The sequence below is a fragment of the Sylvia atricapilla genome, chromosome 27, assembly GCF_009819655.1.
Source record: "Sylvia atricapilla isolate bSylAtr1 chromosome 27, bSylAtr1.pri, whole genome shotgun sequence".
In the NCBI taxonomy this organism is placed as follows: Eukaryota; Metazoa; Chordata; class Aves; order Passeriformes; family Sylviidae; genus Sylvia; species Sylvia atricapilla.
The window spans coordinates 547,341-559,354 of record NC_089166.1 but is presented as its reverse complement, the minus strand read 5'-3'; the positions used below and the strand labels follow the sequence as shown (position 1 = coordinate 559,354).

At 55.9% G+C, this 12,014-nt stretch overlaps 1 protein-coding gene across 20 annotated transcripts in view; it reads left to right on the top strand.

Moving 5' to 3' along the window:
• The first annotated feature begins 5,823 nt into the window (after positions 1-5,823).
• MAPT (microtubule associated protein tau) overlaps positions 5,824-12,014 on the top strand; it is a 44,431-nt gene continuing 38,240 nt past the window's right edge. For 7 of the 20 annotated variants that reach the window (XM_066336901.1, XM_066336898.1, XM_066336897.1 and 4 more), the window contains exon 1: positions 5,865-5,964. The gene's annotated coding sequence lies outside the window, so the exon portion shown is untranslated. Of the gene's footprint in view, positions 5,965-12,014 lie in introns of all 20 variants that reach the window. The other 13 variants (XM_066336889.1, XM_066336887.1, XM_066336885.1 and 10 more) reach the window with 6 other exon arrangements.

The following is a 12,014-nucleotide window of genomic DNA, read 5'->3' as shown; positions in this document are numbered from 1 at the left end:
CCCGCCCGCCCCGCCCCGCGCACGCGCCACGCGCGCCCCCGCGCCACGCGCGCCCCCTGCCGGCCCGGGGGGGCTGAGCCCGGCGCCGCGGGCAGACACCGGGGACAGAGACACCTGGGATATGGACACCTGGGATATGGACACCTGGGATACAGTAACACCTGGGGTACAGAAACATCTGGGGTACAGAAACATCTGGGACACAGAAACACCTGGGATATAGACACCTGGGATACAGTAACACCTGGGATATAGAAATACCTGGAATATAGAAACACCTGGGATATAGAAACATCTGGGACACAGGAACACCTGGGATATGGCCACCTGGGATACAGTAACACCTGGGATATAGACACCTGGGATATAGAAACATCTGGGACACAGGAACACCTGGGATACAGTAACACCTGGGATATAGAAACATCTGGGACACAGAAACACCTGGGATACAGTAACACCTGGGATATAGACCCCTGGGATATAGAAACACCTGGGATATAGAAACATCTGGGACACAGAAACACCTGGGACACAGAAACACTTGAGATACAGTAACACCTGGGATACAGAAACATCTGGGGTACAGAAACACCTGGGACACAAACACCTGGAACACAGACACCAGAACACAACCTTCCTGTACATACCTGGTACACACCTGGTACACACCTGGTACACACCTGGTACATGCCTTGCACACTCACTGTGCTGGAGAAAGAGATGCCCTGCACACTCACCGTGCTGACAGAGGGGCTCACCTTGCACAGTCACTGTGCTGGCAGAAAGGTTCACCTTGCACACTCACACTCCACGCTGGCAGAACGCTGTGCCTTGCACACTCACCATGCTGAAGCCCTGGGGCTCTCACTCTCCCATCCTGAGCCCACTGGGGTTGCACATTCTGTTGTGGCTTGCACACTCGCCATGCCAGGGTCAGCTGGGACATGGGCACGGTGCCGTGCCAGGCCCAGTGCCACTCTGCTGCCTGCAGAGGAACAAAGCCTCTCAGTTCCCAAAGTGCCAGCCCTGAGAGCACCCAGCATCTCCCCGTCCTCTGCTGCGCTCCCTGCAGCTCTGCCAGGCCCTCGGAGCAGGGGGGTGAATGCTCCGCCACTTCCACCGGGGCTGGGAGAGTTGGGATTAATGCCAGCGCCTGATGGGTCTGGGGGGCTGGAATCCCATCTCTGCTCAGTGCAGACCCTCCAGCTCAGTCCTTCCATGTATTGGAAGTGCTGTGTTTCCTGTGAAGAACCCTGAGTCCTGGGTGAGATGGTGATCTCCCCAAGGGGCTCTTATTTCTGCTTGTAGTTGAATTTGGGGATTTCCTCGGGAGCAATATTTCTGTATTTATACACTGAAAGGGCGATCAGACATCAGAAGGGGCTGCCCAGGGAGGTGGTGTAGTCCCCATCCCGGGAGGTGTCCAAGGAACGATGGCACTCAGTGCTCTGGTCTGGTTGACAGCGTGGGGATTTGTCACAGGTTGGACTCGATGACCTTGGAGGTCTTTTCCAACCTCGGTGATTCTGGGGAGGTGTTTCGAGCTCGTCCGTGGAGGGGAGGGAGCAGAGCCCTTCTGGCGCCCCTCGCTGTAATCTGTGCTGATGACAGCAGATGGCTCCCGAAGCCCCTCCGAAAGCCCACGGACCCCCGGCACCTCGGGCTCGGACCCGCCCCGACAGCGCCGGCAGGTAACAGAACCGGGGGCGCAGAACTGGGCTGAGATGACAGCTCCAGCTGCTGTGTCCTTAAGGAAACTCCCGCAGGCCAGAGCTCCTGGTGACTCCGTTTGTGTGACAACATCACTGCAGGACCTGCTGTGGTGCTGCGTGATGCAATCCCTGCCTCTGAGCCGGCTGAACTCTTGCCCTGACAAACTCGAGGATAAATCCTGCGCTGGTGCCCACAGCCCTCTTCTCTCCCCTGGGAGTGCCATCCTACGGGGAGGACGGAGTTCTCAAGGACAGGTGATGTGCAGGAGCCAGAGCAGCCTCTGCCTGCTGAACAGAGGCAGTCCAGGGCTGATTCTGCAGCCCTGAGGGTGTTTGGAACGAGTCTGTCTGACCCACGGAGATGTTCCCTGTCCCTTCGCAGAGCTGACAGAGCTCTGGTGCCTGCTCTCCTCCAGGAATAAAGCCCCTCCTGGCTGCTGGCATCTCTGAGAGTTGTCAGTGAAGGGGGAAGCGAATGCCAGGAAGTGCCTTGCATGACACCAGGTCCAAGAGAATCTTGGCTTTAAGTGATGTGTGAGCCCAGGAGCCCGGTAATTCCCACAAGGTCCTGTAAGTGAACACATCCTGTGCCTCCCTGATGAGTCAGCTCTGCCTCTTAGAGACACGGGCTTTAAACGATCTGAAAGCCTCTTGCAGCTGGCAATTTAGGAAATGGAATAATGATTAATTGAAAATATGTCTGTCCTTAGGGGTATTGGGTCTTGTATATTCTGGTTTAGGTGTTGGTCTCTGCGTGGCTCCCACACAGCTGAGAAGAGACAGGAATAATGCTTTTTCAGATGGGGTGGGGTCAAGAGGGACCGGTGAAAGACGCTTTAAGTGTCTTGGCCTCAATTTTTTGGGTCTATCCGTTTGCTAAAGAGGTCAGGGTGAAAGGGTGAGTTTGTTCCTCCCGAGCTCACAGTGCTGAGGACCTGGCTGGCTCTGTGCTGAGTCACGGCCCGCTGGCCGCCTGCGCTGTCCAAGCAGCGGGGACCTTTCTGTCCGCAGTTCCCATCCCCGCGGTCCCGCTGGGTGCTGAGGGCGCTCCGATCGCTGTGAAAACGAGCTGTTGAGTTACTCCAGCTGGAGAGAAGCGTGTCGGAGCTGAAATACGTGCCCGGTCGGTGGGGAAGGAGGCAGCTGAGCCCTAATCCCGCCCCGAGCCGCAGCGGCCGGCCGCGGGGACGCTTCGCGTGAGCCCTGCCCGGCTCTGTCCTGCCGTGACACCGCACGGCGCGCCGGGGAACGCTTGTGTAACTCCCGGCTCCGCCGAGCTTACGAAACCGGCCGCTGTCCTGGGCCAGGGCCACGGCCTGGGAACCTTGCTCCGTGTCTGCCCGGGGCTCCGCGCTGAGCCAGCCTCAGGCCCTCTCTCAGCACCTGCAGGAGCTCTGGAATGATCGATCCGGCCTCGCCACTTTCAAAATCGCATTTTGAAAGCAATTAACCCATTTCCTTTATTTAGGTGAGCTTTAACGGCCAGGTTGCAAAAGGATCTGGGTAGTGCTTTAATGGAATTAAGCCAGTGCAGAATTTGAGTATTTATTTCAGTTGGGATCATTATGGTTTTGCAAAAGCCAGGCTTAAGCTGAATTAAGTGACTCAAATGAAGCAGCTTGTGACCAGAGGAGGCCCCGGGGACATCAGACTTGTATAACCCAGAATATAACCCAATATAACCCAGAACCTGTAACGCAGCTGCAGCTCTGCAGGTCAATTCCCACTGCAGGTGAGACTTGGGAAGTGGTGTCCTACCAGGGCACCTGCCAGGGAAAACTTCGGTAGTTATGAAACAGGTGACAAACTTCACCTGGGAGGAAAATAAACCCAGTCTTAGGGATGAAGAAAGAGGTGTGGAAGATAAAGACCCCATGGTTTCCTCCCTAAAGGATTCCATTATAGTTTTGTGTTAAAATAGTGTACACCCAGCGGCAGTATGAGCCAGGAGTGGTGAGGAAAGAGGAGCCTGGCCTGAGAACGGTGGGAAAAATTCCCAGATCTCTTTTCCAAACAACAAAAGCCCCTGTGAACACAAAGAAGAACCAGAAGAGCTCAGTGCAGTAATTAAACTCTACATCAGCCGTCAGCCTGCTGCACATACAGGTAAGAAATGTGCCTTTAGAGAGCCTCTCAGCTGGGGCAGGATCTGCTGATCACCGGGAGCTCTTCCCATTTGGGGCTGTCCTTGGGGACCTGGGCTGCTCCAGCAGTTCTGGAAACATCTCGGTGTTGCTGCAGCAATTGATGCATTTCACTCTTGACTAACCCTTGCCAACAGATCTCCTAAATGGCCTGGATGTGGCTGTGCCTGCACATCAGCTGGCACTGGCTAATGACCTCCCTGCCCAGCCCAGGATTTCTTGGAGTTGTTGCTGAGAACTCAGGCAGCTACAAGTGGGTTTGGAGGTAACTTCAGAAAGACAGGTGTTGTCATGCTGAGCACTCAAGGAATGAAGCTCAGAGTCTCTTTTTGGTGTCTCTAGATGAAGAAATGATCCTGTTGGGGGATGCTGAGGTGATTCCCAGCCAGCCTGGTGTTCCTGGTACATCCCACCTCGCCTGTTGGAAGAGCTGCTGTCCCACACTGGGCTCAGGCTGCTCACACTGCAATTCATCTTGTTTTCTGTTGTCTCGCAAGGATGGATCCCCTTGTAGCACTGTAGTGTTTATTTTACAATTCCCAAAGCTGTGATAGATTCTTGAGAGGAGATGTGTCTAATCTAGGAAAATTCTCCAGCTAAATTATAGTGGGTACTTTTTAAGCAGTTTAAACATGGGCAGAAAAGAACCATTCCTCTGAGCCTCTTTTAGATGGCTCACCTATTACTATTGACCTGAAAACAAGCAAACAAACCAAATTATCTCATTACATTGCACGTTCATCAATCAAATTCTTTTTAGTACAACTCTAATCTGTAAGTTTGCAGTTACTGTAGTAAGAGAATAGCTTTGACACTCCATAAACCTTTATTCCAAACCAAGACTGACTATACCCAATCTGGTCTGCTTTAAAAAGCAGAGGCATGCTGCATGTGCGTGCTCCTGGGAAGACCTGCTGAGGCAATTTCCCTTTTCCCATCTAAGTCAGACTTAAAATAAAGAAGTACCCAAAAGCTACAGGTAAAAAAGCTTTAAGAAGAAGCTGATGCTGCAGGCTCCTCCGTTTCTCTCACAAAAAGCCTGTTCTTAGATTAGGTGTTTGTCCTTGATTTGCACCTCAGTGTTTCTCCGGAAAAACTGAAAAGTGGATCCTGCCCTCCTGCAGTTTCTCTATTAAATCCAATTATTAGGGATAGTAACCCTGTTAACATAAGGTAGTAATTCCATCGAGAGATCTCCACTGTGTCCACCAGACTTCCAGGCTGAGCAAAAGCAGCTTACCGCTGCTCCGGATGAAGCAGGCAAGGTCCAGAGGGATCTTTTTGCGATCAGGATTCGGTTTTTTTTTGAGCGTCTCCCTTTGCTTTCCAGCGCTTCAGGTGACGGAACCCCGCCAGCCCAGGGCCATTCTCCTGTCACCTGTTGCTCCTTCTGACAGGTGTGTGCCGGACCAAAAGCCAGCCCAGCACAGTCCCTGTGGCCTGTTCTCCCCACTGCGGGTGCTGCCGCCGTGTGAAGGGGGCGGCCGCTCTCCCTTTGTCAGCCCGGAGCTCACCAGGATGGGATGAGACCTGCGCGGCCGCCGCTGAGGGGACGCCGCCGGCTGCCGCCATCTCGGTGCCCAGCGGAGAGGAGCGAGTGCGGGGCGCGGACAGAGGCCGGGCTGGAAAGGGGCGGCGGGGCTGGGCCAGGCGGTGTCCCGTATCCCCCGGGGCGGTGGCGGTGCGGAGGGGGATCTGTGAGGCCCGGGAGGCCGCCCCGGTGCCCGGTGGTGCCCGGTGGTGCCCGGTGCCCGCTCTGAGGGCGCTGAGGGGCATCGGGACAGCGCCCCCTGCCGGGCGGGGCGGCGCGCGGCCGCGCTCCCCTCAGACAATGGGGCGCGCGCGCGGGCGGGGGCGGGGCTTCCCCGCGAGGGGCGGGGGGCGCGCGGGGGGAACGCGGCGGCGCTCCGCGCACGCGCACGCGCGCTCCCGCCCCGCCGGCGCGGCGAAGGTTCCGGAGCCCGCGCGCGCCCCCGCCCCGCCCGCGCCGCCGCCGCCGCCACCGCTGTCACCGCCACCGCTGTCACCGCCACCGCTGTCACCGTCACCGCCACCGCTGTCACCGCCAGCCACCGGCTCCGGTGCGGACACCCCCGCGGCCGCAGGTACCGGGAGGGGCGCGGGCTGCCGCGGGCTGCGCGGCGCTGAACGCCCCGGGCGCGCTCCGCCTTGGCCGCGTCCCGCGCCGAGAACCGGACCGGCGGGTGGGGAGGGGGGAAAAAAACCAATATAAATCAAGCCCCGAGAAGCCAAATGGGGCCGTTTCATCCCAAAAGCGAGGCGAGGGAGGGGCGTGTCCCGGTGCCGGCGCCCCGGGGCTGCGGCAGCGAGAGGCGCGGCCCCTGCGGCAGCGCGGGCACGGGGCAGGTGCGGGGATGAGGGATGGATGAGGGATGGATGATGGAGGGATGATGGAAGGATGGAGAAGGGCGGATTCGGGGCTTTCTCCCCGCTCGGCGCCGCTCTCGGCCCCGTTCCTCCCGGCAGGTGGGGCCGGGGCTGCGGCAGGAGGGGCGGCAGCGCGGGGCCATCTTCTGCAGGCGCCTCGAGGGGGGAGGCAGCGGTGATTAAAACCGGTAAATTAATCAGGGGTGGGAAAGCAGAACGAAAAAGCGTTTCGAATAATAAATAAATAAAAAGGAGCTGTCCACGCCCAGCCCTAAATTTTGCGGGGGGAGCGTTATTGAGGTCACGGCACCCCGGCGTTGCGCGGCTTTGTTGCCCCCCCGGTGCCCATGTCCAGGGGGTTGGTGTTTAACGCGAACCAGGTGGGTCCAATCCTGCTGAATCCCGGGTGTTTCCCAGCCGGGATGGGGATGCTGGTGCCTGTCCTCGTGGGTTTGGGGCTGGGGTGGTGCTGCTTGGTGTCACTGGATGTGCCGTGCTGGCATTGCCCTTGTCATGCTGGAATTGCCCCCTCGTCCCTTCCATCTGCCTCTTCCCGTGCTGTCTCTTCTTTCTCGTCCCAAAATCCCACCAGGCGGGGCGTGGGGCTGTCCCCCTTTCTGGGTTTTGCCTTTTTTACCTGTGGTCGTTGGGTATCTCTTTATTTGAGGTCTAACCCATCTGGGAACAGGGAAGTTTCCTCGCCAGGTGTTTCCAGGAGTGTACACACCTGCCCTCGTCCCTTGGAGCAATAAAACCTGCCAGGAGCAGGAACAGCTCGTGAGGGATGGAGATTTCTGCCTGCATCCCTGTCTGCCACACGAGCACAGGGGAGCATTGGCTTAGGGACGATGATTTTTCCTGGTGGTTTTGAGCACCTAGAAACGCAATCCTGCTGCTGCTCGCAGAGGGCAGCTGCCATCGCTTTAAAGGGAGTTTCTCCTTCCATTTGCTGTGGTGGCACCACGCGAGGTGCAGCTCCATTTGCAGCGAGAGGCTGCTCTTGCCTGGAAACGTGCTGAAGGAGCAGCTGAGATGAGCTAAGCTGTCACCATTTGTATGCAGAGTATTCCCGAGCTTCCCCGGCGTGGATGTGGGCAGATGTTGGATGCGTGTCTGAATCAGTGGAACAAAATTCGCTACTGAGAATCGTTAATTTGCCTTGTCGAGTGATGGCTGCCTGCTTCCATCCCGCGAAGGGGTTTTGGCTCTGCTGCCAGTACCTCAGATTTGGGGTGTTTAGTGGCTTTCCTTGTGGGGTTCAGTTTTCTTGGCATTGTTTTTGGTGGTCAATCAGAGCAGGTCTCAGTTGGGCGTTTGCAGGCTGCTCTTGGGGGGAGAAATGTTAAAACCTCATTCTCTCTAGGAGTAAGAAATTGTCTAACCTAGTTATGCTTTGTTCCCTCTTAATACACAAAATGCTCGGTTTTCACCCCAAGATGAGCAATTGAAGGAGAAAAGCAAAGTGTTGGCTGTTTTACACGTCGTTTGTAGAGGATTTGAGCATAGAATCATGGAATGGTTTGGGTTGAAAGGAGCCTTACAGACCATCTCGTTCCACTCCCATGCCTTGGGCAGGGACATCTTCCATTGGAGCAGGTTCCTCCAACCTGCCCCGAAACCCTTCCAGGGGTGGGGCTCCAATCACTGGCAGATGGTTCACACCTGATTAAAGGGTTGCATTTGCTCATCCTTTGGACAAGGTGCAGGTGGGGCTCGTTCTTTGAGACCCGGGAAACGCGGTGCCCATCCCACAGATGGTGTCACAGATCAGATGGGGATGTTTATCCTGCATCAGCGGGGATTAACTGCGGATAGAAATGGTGGGAGCTCTGTGCCCTGTGGGAAGCTCCCTGAGGAGGGCGGGTCCGGTCCCTGCAGGTGGCCACGTGCAGGTTTTGTGTGTCTCTCTGTGTCAAGCACTGTTTTCAGTATTTACAGGTCAGGCTTCTCATTCGGTCCGGCTCACCCTTCCCACTCCTCTTGTATCCCCTCGCTGCCCTCTGCTTCCAGCCTCTGCCTTCCCAAGGCATTCCATCCAAACTGTCCCGTTCCCTCTGTGCTTAAAGAATTGCAGCTTCAGGAGGACCAAGCAAATGTATTTATTTCATGTATTTTATATGTGAAAAGAGGATGCTGTAGCTTTGTAATTTCGTTCCCAAAAGCCGTGGGAAATCCCGCTCCTCTGGCCAGTCCTCATAGGACAGAAATGAGGAAAATGTGGTGCTCTATCTGCCCTTCCTCCGTGAGGAAGAGCTGGGTGTAGCCACTCAGGGATGCTCGTAGCACGCTGGTGAGGTGGGTGCTTTTATCTTCTGCCTTTTGTGTTCCTCTGCTGCATTTCAGAGAACCGTGTTCCTCGTGGAGTGCTCTTGGTCCATGGAGCACCACGGGCTTTTCTCCAGGGCTTTGCCCGGCGTGGGATTTGGAGTGTTTAGGTACCACCTTGCTGGGCTTTGGGATGGAGCAAATTGCTCCCTGCTGACCTTTGTGTCCCCACGTGGGCTTCATGGCACTGTGGGGCTGTTGGAAAAAAACCACTTTGGAAATGTTTTTTGGGCTGGTGTCGGTGCTGAAGCTCCTGAAAGCCTGCCTTCATCAGCATGGGAGTGACAAATTGTCCTGACACCTCCTGCGGCACGGCTTTGGGCTGCTGGTCCCATCAGAGCATCCCTGTGAGCCTGGCCAGCCACTGCCTGGGTGGGTGCTGGCTGTGCCCACCCCAGGCGTCCACACAAACCCCTCTTGGCTGGCAGAGCGTGGAAAATTGGATCTTGAGGCACCGTCTGAGGGGAAATGCTCAGGGTGGCCGGTCCCTTTCTTCCCAAAAGCAAGATTATTCAAAAGCTGGAGGAAAGCTGTGGATTTGAGTTTGTCTTGAGCAGAATAATCTTATTTTGTCAGCCCAGTGTGCCGATGAGGCTTGGCTGTGGTGTTGGTGTCCTTTGGGGCAGTGCTGCTAATTTAGCTGTAGGAATGCTCTGACACTTGATGAGTGAGTCCAGGAAGATCCAGGGCACTGGTTTCCACCTGGCTCCCAGGATTTTCCAGTTTGCTGCCTGTGCTAAGGTGTGGGGCTGGGCTGGGAGGGGGAGGCTTGTAGTGCAGTGCCTTGGACTTGTGACAGCCCTTCTGGGGCTGCTGGAACCTGGCAGCAGGGTTTAAAAGGACTTTGGTGGGTTGTGGTTCTGCACACAGGTAAAGCAGCCAACCCTGAGCAAAATGGTCATGGCTGGTGCTTTCTGGCTCGTCCTGAGGTCTGCAAACCCACGAGTCTGTGGAAAAGCTCTGAGAGCCCTTTTGTAAAGCAGAACGGGCCTCTCTGGCTGTGTTAGGGCAGAGAGGCTGTGTTAAAGCCCGAGGTGATGGTTTCCCGGTCCCGTCCTGCAGCTGGGTGCAGGGGGAGCCCCGGCTCAGTGTCCTGGCCCTTCCCAGCCTCAGCTCAGAGCAGCAGCAGCTCTCTGAGGGCCTCTCCCTGCTGCTGCAGAGCTGGGCTGGCTTTCTAGGTTTTTCTGCCAATGCAGTGTAATCTCTCTCTACCTCAGGGGCTCTGCTGGCTCAGTTGTAGTGTTCAGAGTCCAGAGCTGCCGGGATGGTGCCTGGGGCTCATCCCAAGGGCACAGCCTTGGGCTTGGGAGCGCTCACCATTGTATTGGGTGATGCTGGTGCCGTGGGGCTCTGCCTGCCCCTGGAGATGGAAAAGGAAGCAGTTGCAGAAGTCCCTTGGGCTGCTGATCCTGCAGAGATGTTCCCACAAACCTGGCAGCAGGCCTGGGAAGAGGATTAGGGTGAGGGGTCTGGGCAGAGGGGTGGGTTTGGTGACACCTCACCCAGCCCCAGGCTGGCTCAGCCTTGCCAGAGGTGCAGCCCCACGTTGGGTCACTGCTCCTTCGGGGAGATGTGGGGCTCCTGCTCTGTGCAGCGCTGCTCCCACCCGGTTTTATGGCATTAGCACAAATCCCAAGTTGTCTTTGCAGGTCACCCTGGGAAGTGCTGGATACGGCAGGATTGTGGCCCTTTAGGTAAGCCCTTGTGAGGTTTTTAAGGTGGGCACAGCTCTGCCGTGAGGGACTGAGTGAATGTGAGTCTCTCTTGCAGCAGCATGGATCTCCCTCCTCCATCTGTGAGCTGGAGCTTTGTTTTACACTGAAATCTGCTGGTTGTAGGCTGGCTTTTTTTAAGTGCCTGTGGAAAGCATGTGTGGTTTACGCTGGAGTCTGGAGGAGAAGTATCTGTGCCTTTAGACTTGAGTGGGTTTTCTTTGCAAGTCTAATGAGCTTTCCTCTCCTCAGAAATCAATCCACTGGTTTTTCCCTTTTCTTTCCTAGCAGACCAATTAGTAAAGGTGGTCATAACACGTAGTGTGGCTCCTGTTTTCAGTGGCTCTTCTTTAAATATCCGAGGAAAGGGAGCACCGGGGGATACCTTCTGTTAAGCTGAAGGGATTATTGCTGCAGTTGGGCTAATTATTTCCATCTTTGCGGCCTCTCCGCTCTACCTGCCCTGACCTCTCTTCCTCAGGCAGTTGTAGTGTCACTGCCCGTCTGTCCTTGCCCCTGTGCCTTCCCTCAGGGCTGTCCTCCAGAGCAGGGGATTGTCCCCAGGAGCTGAGGGGTGAGGGGACAATGCTCTCAGGCACAGGGTGGGACCGTGGGGGTGTCCTGTGCAGCAGTGGCACTCGATGATCATTGTGATATTCCACGATTCTGCGATCTGGGTGAGCTGGGCTCGGCCCTGGTGATGCTCCAAGGAAGGACAGAGGCTGATGTGGGATGCTGGGGGATGAGGAGCAGTCCTGAGGGCAGGGAGGGCTGTGTTAACTCCTGAGCACTTACGGACGTGATGAAACCTCTTGTCCTGAGGGGTTGGAATCACACGTGGGAGACTTTGAAGGGCTTTCTGCCACTTATCAGCGGTGCACTTTATGGCTCCCCCCAGCTCCTGCCCTGGGCTGTCTGCCTGGAAGTGCCAGATGTAATTTCAGATGGATTTCATCAGTGTCTCCAGTCAGTTGCTGCAGAATGAAATTCCATGAGGTGTTTGTAAATGACTCAAAAAACCTAAAGAAGCCTCTCGTGTGACTCCTGAGGACATGCAGCTCAGCCTGTTTGCGGAGGGCTGGAGATTCACTTTGGAGATAAACCAACTCTTTTCTGTGCACTGCAAAGGGCTGTTTGCAGGGCTGCGCTTTTGAAGTCGAAATCAGGCAAGTCGGGGAGGTGTTCAGAGTGGTAAAATTGTTCCTTGTCCTGGGAAACATTTTATCTTTCCTTTGATTAAAGGTTACTATATCCCGGCTGCTCTGTGTGGAGGGTTTGTGTGGTGCTCAGAAGCAGCTCTGCCCCTTCTCCTGCGAAGGGAAATGTCACTTCACCTGAGCTTCCTAGTGCAGGGAGCACATCTGGCCAGCTGTGCACGTTCTCAGTCCAACCACAGGCAGATCAGGGCTGTCACAGCCGGGATGAGAGGCCGAGTGCTGGGCAGACAAGGCTGGGCATCTCCAGGTGGCAGGATGAGTCCTGGGCTGTTCCTGCTCTGCGGGTCATTGTGTCAGCTGGAGACCACGGCGATGACAGAGGAGACTGTCCCTAGAGAAGGGAGAATCTGGAGGGATTCCTTCCTGGAGGTTGGTCTGTGTTTGTGGCCGCTCAGGGTTCTGTGAGGAGCCTTTGTGTAAAAATGACATTTATATCTGGAGCTGTACTTGGCTTTGGTGTGGTCAGGAGTAAAGGAAATGTCAGATTTGGAAATGTGGCTCGTGTTCCTGCCC